Genomic DNA, 7,743 nt, shown 5'->3' with positions numbered 1-7,743 from the left:
ACACACACACACACACACACACACAACGATAGATAGTGATTTATAGCTTCAGCATTAGAGAGCCACATTCATCACAGCGTTGGCTGATGAGGTGTCGACATCACACTCCAACGTGATTAATCATCAGCTTCCTGCCAAGCTGCTTAGCCTGATAACGTCACCATACGTAACGCCATTTATGATAATACGTATAGCGAAATGGGGACCGGTAGTAAAAGTGTGTCAGTTTAAAGATTGAGGAAATGAACGGAAGTCATGCGGACGTCAAGCGATGGAATGATCTAAGGATAGCAGGTTATGTAAGCTAGGGCTCCATTAAATATAAGTTTTGCGTACAGTAGCATGGGAAAGGAATGACAGGGTCTGCATATCTATATGAATTAAATCAAATGAAACGTTATTTGGCTCATACTTCGTAGAAAACAGGTGTAGACGAACAGTAAAAATGGAAATAGTGGCTAAGTGAATAATTAAACAAAAATAAAGAATATAAATAACAATAACAACATACAGCATAGGGAGTAGAAAATAACAAGACTATATACTGTAACGCTCGTCGAAATGGGTAGACCAAGGCGCAGCGTGATTTGAGTTCATCATATTTGTTTTAAATGTGAACCAGCAACAAAATAATAAAGAGAAACAAACAAACGAACGTACAGCCTTGTAGGGCTCAAAAAGCAACAATACAAAAACAAGATCCCACAAACAACAGCTGGGAAAAGGCTGCCTAAATATGATCCCCAATCAGAGACAACAATAGACAGCTGCCTCTGATTGGGAACCATACCAGGCCAACCTAGAAACACAAAAACTAGACTACACATAGAAATAATAAACTACAACACCCCTCAGTCAAGCCCTGACCTACTCCACCATAGAACATAAAGGCTTTCTATGGTCAGGACGTGACATTACCCCCCTCCCAAAGGTGCAGACTCCTGCTGCAAAACCTGAAACCAAAAGGGAGGGTTAGGGGGATGTCTAGTGTCGGTGGCAGCTCAGGTGCGGGACGAAGAACCCTCTCATCCCGTGGATCCTCCAGCATCGGAGGCGGCTCAGGTGCAGGACCAAGAATCCGCTCATCCTGTGAATCCAGCCATGGACCCGGGCTGGACACTGTGCCTGGACAGGGCACCAATGCAGAAGAAGACTCTGACCTTGGAGCTGGACTGGACGCCGTGCTTGGACTGGGCATCGGTGCAGGGAAAGGCTCCGGCCATGGAGCGGGACTGGACGCGTGCTTAGACTGGGCATCGGTGCAGGGAAAGGCTCCGGCCATGGAGCGGGACTGGACGCCGTGCTTAGACTGGGCATCGGTGCAGGGAAAGGCTCCTGCCATGGAGCGGGACTGGACGCCGTGCTTAGACAGGGCATCGGTGCAGGGAAAGGCTCCTGCCATGGAGCGGGACTGGACGCCGTGCTTAGACTAGGCATCGGTGCAGGGAAAGGCTCCTGCCATGGAGCGGGACTGGACGCCGTGCTTAGACTGGGCATCGGTGCAGGGAAAGGCTCCTGCCATGTAGCGGGACTGGACGCCGTGCTTAGACTGGGCATCGGTGCAGGGAAAGGCTCCGGCCATGGAGCGGGACTGGACGCCGTGCTTAGACTGGGCATCGGTGCAGGGAAAGTCTCCTGCCATGGAACTGGAGGTTCTGGACTGTGGACCATCGCAGAAGGTTCCGGACCATTGACTGTCTCAGGAGGTTCCGGACCGTTGACTGTCTCAGGAGGTTCCGGACTGTGGACCGTCTCAGGAGGCTCCGGGCCGTCTCAGGAGGCTCCGGACTGTGGACCATCTCAGGAGGCTCCAGACTGTGGACCATCTCAGGAGGCTCCGGGCTGTGGACCGTCTCAGGAGGCTCCGGACTATGGACCGTCTCAGGAGGCTCCGGACTATGGACCGTCTCAGGAGGCTCCGGACTGTGGACCGTCTCAGGAGGCTCTGGACTGTGGACCGTCGAGGGAGGTTCCGGACTGTGGACCATCGAGGGAGGTTCCAGACTGTGGACCGTCTCAGGAGGCTCCGGACTATGGACCGTCTCAGGAGGCTCCGGACTGTGGACCGTCTCAGGAGGCTCCGGACTGTGGACCATCGAGGGAGGTTCTGGACTGTGGACCGTCTCAGGAGGCTCCGGACTGTGGACCGTCTCAGGAGGCTCCGGACTGTGGACCGTCTCAGGAGGCTCCGGACTATGGACCGTCTCAGGAGGCTCCGGACTGTGGACCGTCTCAGGAGGCTCCGGACTGTGGACCATCGAGGGAGGTTCCGGATTGTGGACCGTCGAGGGAGGTTCCGGACTGTGGACATTCGTTGGAGGTTCCGGACTGTGGACCGTCGTTGGAGGTTCCGGACTGTGAAACATCGGCGGAAGCTCTGGACTGGGAACTTTCGCAGGAAGCTCTGGACTGGGAACTGTCGCCGGAAGATCTGGACTGGGAACTGTCACCGGAAGCTCTGGACTAGGAACTGTCACCGGAAGCTCTGGACTGTGGAGGCGCACTGGAGGCCTGGGCACTGGGACCGGTACAGGTGGCACCGGGCTGATGACAGGCACCTTAGGGCGAGTGCAGGGAGGAGGCACAGGATATACTGGACTGTGGAGGCGCACTGGAGGCCTGATGCGTGGGACTGGTACAGTTGGCACCGGGCTGATGACACGCACCTCAGGGCGAGTGCGGGGAGGAGGCACAGGACGTACTGGACTGTGGAGGTGCACTGGAGGCCTGATGCGTGGGACCGGTACAGGTGCCACCGGGCTGGCTGATGACACGCACCTCAGGGCGAGTGCGGGGAGGAGGCACAGGATGTACTGGGCTGTGAAGGCGCACTGGCGACACAGTGCGTAGAACCGGCACAGGATATTCTTGTCCGAGGAGGCTCACTGGAGACCAGGAGCACTGAGCCGGCACAACCCTTCCTGGCTGGATGATCATTTTCGCAAGGCAAGTGCGGAGAGCTGGCACCGAGTGCCCCCGGCTGTAAATGCGCACTGGAGACACAGTGTGTAGAGAATAACATGACTATATACGGCATAGGGAGTATAAAATAACAAGACTATATACAGTATAGGGAGTAGAAAATAACAAGACTATATACAGTATAGGGAGTAGAAAATAACAAGACTATATACAGTATAGGGAGTAGAAAATAACAAGACTATATACAGTATAGGGAGTAGAAAATAACAAGACTATATACAAGGAGTACCATTACAGAGTCGATGTGCAGGGGTACAAGGTATTTGAGGTAGCTATGTACTGTACATATACTGTAGGTAGGGGTAGTGACTATCAGTGGTCTGTGTGTGTGGGCGTATGTAGTGTGTGTGTGTGTGTGTGTGTGTGTGTGTGTGTGTGTGTGTGTGTGTGTGTGTGTGTGTGTGTGTGTGTGTGTGTGTGTGTGTGTGTGTGTGTTGGGGTGTCAGTGTAAGTATATGTGAGTGTGTGGGTAGAGTCCAGTGTGTGTGCATAGATTCAGTGCAAGAGAGTTGGTGCGAAAAAGGGTCAAAGCATATAATCCGGGTAGCCATTGAATTAGCTATTTAGCTGTCTTTTTTAGAACTCTTTTGGCTTGGGGGTAGAAGCTGTTCAGGCTCCTGTTGGTTCCAGAATTGGTGCATTGGTACCGCTTGCCGTGCGGTAGCAGAGAGAGCATTCTGTAGAGATTGCATCATCCGTGGATCTGTTGGGGCGGTATGCGAATTGGAGTGGGTCCAGGGTGTCTGGGATAATGGTGTTGAAGTGAGCCATGACCAGCCGTTCAAAGCATTTCATGGCTATAGATGTATAGAGAGTGCTACGAGGCGATAGTCGTTTAGACAGGTTACCTTGGCATTCTTGGGCACAGGGACTATGGTGGTCTGCATGAAACACGTAGGTATTACAGACTGGGTCAGGGTGAGGTTGAAATGAAGACACTTGCTAGCTGGTCAGCGCATGCTCTGAGAACACGTCCTAGTAATACATCTCTATTGTACTCCACACTGCCCTTTCCCACTTGGACAGAAGGAACACCTAAGTGAGAATGCTGTTCATTGACTACAGCTCTGTGTCCTCCGGAACCAGCTGGTGCTCTCATGCATGGTTTAGTATTGTTTGTCTGAAAGCAAACATTGAAGGCATTTAGCTCGTCTAGTAGGCTCGTGTCACTGGGCAACTCGTGACTGGGTTTTGTAATCTTTTTGTAATCCGTGATAGTTTGCAAATCCTGCCACATCCGATGAGCGTCAGAGCTGATGTAGTAGAATTGATCTTAGTCCTCTATTGACGCTTTGCCTGTTTGATGGTTAATTTATTTTAAACGTTTGGGTTAATATCCCACTCCTTGAATGCGGAAGCTCTAGCCTTTAGCTCAGTGCGGCTGTTGCCTGTAATCCATGGTTTGCCTGTAATCCATGGATATGTGTGTGTGATATATTATGCTTTGTAAAGGATCCTACTTGAAAGGCACAAGAGGGGGCCATCTCTACAACATACACCAGGCATTCAGTGAGATGTAAGTTCTATAATGTACAGTGAGTGATATATTGTGTCGTCTATTGTCTGTGTTTAAAAAAGGATGCTACTCCGGGGCACAAGAGGGGTCTAGGGAAGGATGCTACTCCAGGGCACAAGAGGGGTCTAGGTCTCTAGTTTACAACATGCACTCTTCATTCAGTGAGATGTAAGGTCTACATGAATGAAAGTCACAGTCACATTTCATTATGGGTAATGTGTGTGGCTGGGCTCCACAGTGCTCCAGGAGAGTTGGCCTCCATTTTATGAGGCATTGTTCTTGGCAGAGGATGCCCTGATAAGATAACCCATGTGCACTCATGCAATAGTGTCTACGTCCCAAATGGAACCCCATTCCCTAAATAGTGCACTACTTTTGACCAGAGCACTATGGGCCCTGGTCACAACTAGTGCATTGTATGGGGAATAGGGTGAAATTTGGGATGCTACAATGTCACATAGAGCAAGTTCATGATGCATGCTAGCCTGGTTCTAGATCTCTCATCAACGGGTCTATCAATGAGTATGGTTACATGCACACAATTATGTGATTATTGTGACTAGTCAGATTAATATAGTAATTTAATTCAAATGTTTGCATGCTTGGCAAGAAGGATCTCTAATAATCCTGTTTACATGGACCTATCTGAAATCAGGCTACCTGATGGCACTCTGATAAAAGCAGAGAATCTGGCAATCAAAATAAATGTTCTACCACAGCGACCATGTTATTTTTGGGAAGCACGGTTGATTCTGAGTTCGGACATATAAAGTTTGTATGTGATAAGTTTGTATGTCGTGATGCATTCTTTATTCTTACTCTTATTATTATTCATTCTGATGCCTGGTCACTTTACCCTGCCTTTATGTACATTTCTCCCTCAAATACGTTGTACCCCTGCACATTCATCTGGTACTCCCTGTATATTGCTTCCTTCTTCTGTATTTTATGACAATTCCAAGTCCAATTTTTTCATTGGGAAGGGCTCGTAAGCAAACATTTCACGGTAAAGTCTACACCTGTTGTATTCGGGGCAAATCGATTTGATTCGATAACTATACCTAACATGAGTACTTTCAGTTTTCCCGAACTCACTTCCCTCGCCCATTAGAGGGAGTCTTGCGCTGCTGGTTCTGGCACATGCGCAGAAGAAATACACTGCTGGAACTCTGATTAAACTATTTACATGTCCTAATCATTTGAAATATTGCTCTGACAGCCAGGTGTTTTAATCGGCGTGTGCTCACTACGATTATTTTACTTATTTATTATTTTTTATTTCACCTTTATTTAACCAGGTAGGCTAGTTGAGAACAAGTTCTCATTTACAACTGCGACCTGGCCAAGATGAAGCAAAGCAGTGCGACACAAACAACACAGAGTTACACATGGAGTAAACAAACGTACAGTCAATAACACATTAGAAAAAACTATATACAGTGTGTGCAAATGTAGTAAGATTAGGGAGGTAAGGCAATAAATAGGCCATAGTGGCGAAATAATTACAATTTAGCAATTAAACACTGGAGTGAAAGATCTGCAGAAGATGAATGTGCAAGTAAAAATCCTGGGAAGCAAAGGAGCAAAACAATAAATAACAACATGGGGATGAGGTAGTTGGGTGAGCTATTTATAGATAGGCTACAGTGCCTTGCGAAAGTATTCGGCCCCCTTGAACTTTACGACCTTTTGCCACATTTCAGGCTTCAAACATAAAGATATAAAACTGTATTTTTTGTGAAGAATCAACAACAAGTGGGACACAATCATGAAGTGGAACGACATTTATTGGATATTTCAAACTTTTTTAACAAATCAAAAACTGAAAAATTGGGCGTGCAAAATTATTCAGCCCCTTTACTTTCAGTGCAGCAAACTCTCTCCAGAAGTTCAGTGAGGATCTCTGAATGATCCAATGTTGACCTAAATGACTAATGATGATAAATACAATCCACCTGTGTGTAATCAAGTCTCCGTATAAATGCACCTGCACTGTGATAGTCTCAGAGGTCCGTTAAAAGCGCAGAGAGCATCATGAAGAACAAGGAACACACCAGGCAGGTCCGAGATACTGTTGTGAAGAAGTTTAAAGCCGGATTTGGATACAAAAAGATTTCCCAAGCTTTAAACATCCCAAGGAGCACTGTGCAAGCGATAATATTGAAATGGAAGGAGTTTCAGACCACTGCAAATCTACCAAGACCTGGCCGTCCCTCTAAACTTTCAGCTCATACAAGGAGAAGACTGATCAGAGATGCAGCCAACAGGCCCATGATCACTCTGGATGAACTGCAGAGATCTACAGCTGAGGTGGGAGACTCTGTCCATAGGACAACAATCAGTCGTATATTGCACAAATCTGGCCTTTATGGAAGAGTGGCAAGAAGAAAGCCATTTCTTAAAGATATCCATAAAAAGTGTCGTTTAAAGTTTGCCACAAGCCACCTGGGAGACACACCAAACATGTGGAAGAAGGTGCTCTGGTCAGATGAAACCAAAATTGAACTTTTTGGCAACAATGCAAAAACGTTATGTTTGGCGTAAAAGCAACACAGCTGAACACACCATCCCCACTGTCAAACATGGTGGTGGCAGCATCATGGTTTGGGCCTGCTTTTCTTCAGCAGGGACAGGGAAGATGGTTAAAATTGATGGGAAGATGGATGGAGCCAAATACAGGACCATTCTGGAAGAAAACCTGATGGAGTCTTCAAAAGACCTGAGACTGGGACGGAGATTTGTCTTCCAACAAGACAATGATCCAAAACATAAAGCAACATCTACAATGGAATGGTTCAAAAATAAACATATCCAGGTGTTAGAATGGCCAAGTCAAAGTCCAGACCTGAATCCAATCGAGAATCTGTGGAAAGAACTGAAAACTGCTGTTCACAAATGCTCTCCATCCAACCTCACTGAGCTCGAGCTGTTTTGCAAGGAGGAATGGGAAAAAATGTCAGTCTCTCGATGTGCAAAACTGATAGAGAAATACCCCAAGCGACTTACAGCTGTAATCGCAGCAAAAGGTGGCGCTACAAAGTATTAACTTAAGGGGGCTGAATAATTTTGCACGCCCAATTTTTCAGTTTTTAAATTTGTTAAAAAAGTTTGAAATATCCAATAAATGTCGTTCCACTTCATGATTGTGTCCCACTTGTTGTTGATTCTTCACAAAAAAATACAGTTTTATATCTTTATGTTTGAAGCCTGAAATGTGGCAAAAGGTCGCAAAGTTCAAGGGGGCC

The 7,743-nt window shown here is 47.2% G+C and overlaps 1 pseudogene; it reads right to left on the bottom strand.

Moving 5' to 3' along the window:
- Positions 1–1,429: 1,429 nt before the first annotated feature.
- Positions 1,430–2,366, bottom strand: LOC149981487 (uncharacterized; annotated as a pseudogene).
- Positions 2,367–7,743: the final 5,377 nt, after the last annotated feature.

The sequence above is a fragment of the Oncorhynchus mykiss genome, chromosome 8 (assembly GCF_057628025.1).
Source record: "Oncorhynchus mykiss isolate SJ-2025 chromosome 8, ASM5762802v1, whole genome shotgun sequence".
In the NCBI taxonomy this organism is placed as follows: Eukaryota; Metazoa; Chordata; class Actinopteri; order Salmoniformes; family Salmonidae; genus Oncorhynchus; species Oncorhynchus mykiss.
This window is presented reverse-complemented; position numbering and strand designations above follow the sequence as displayed.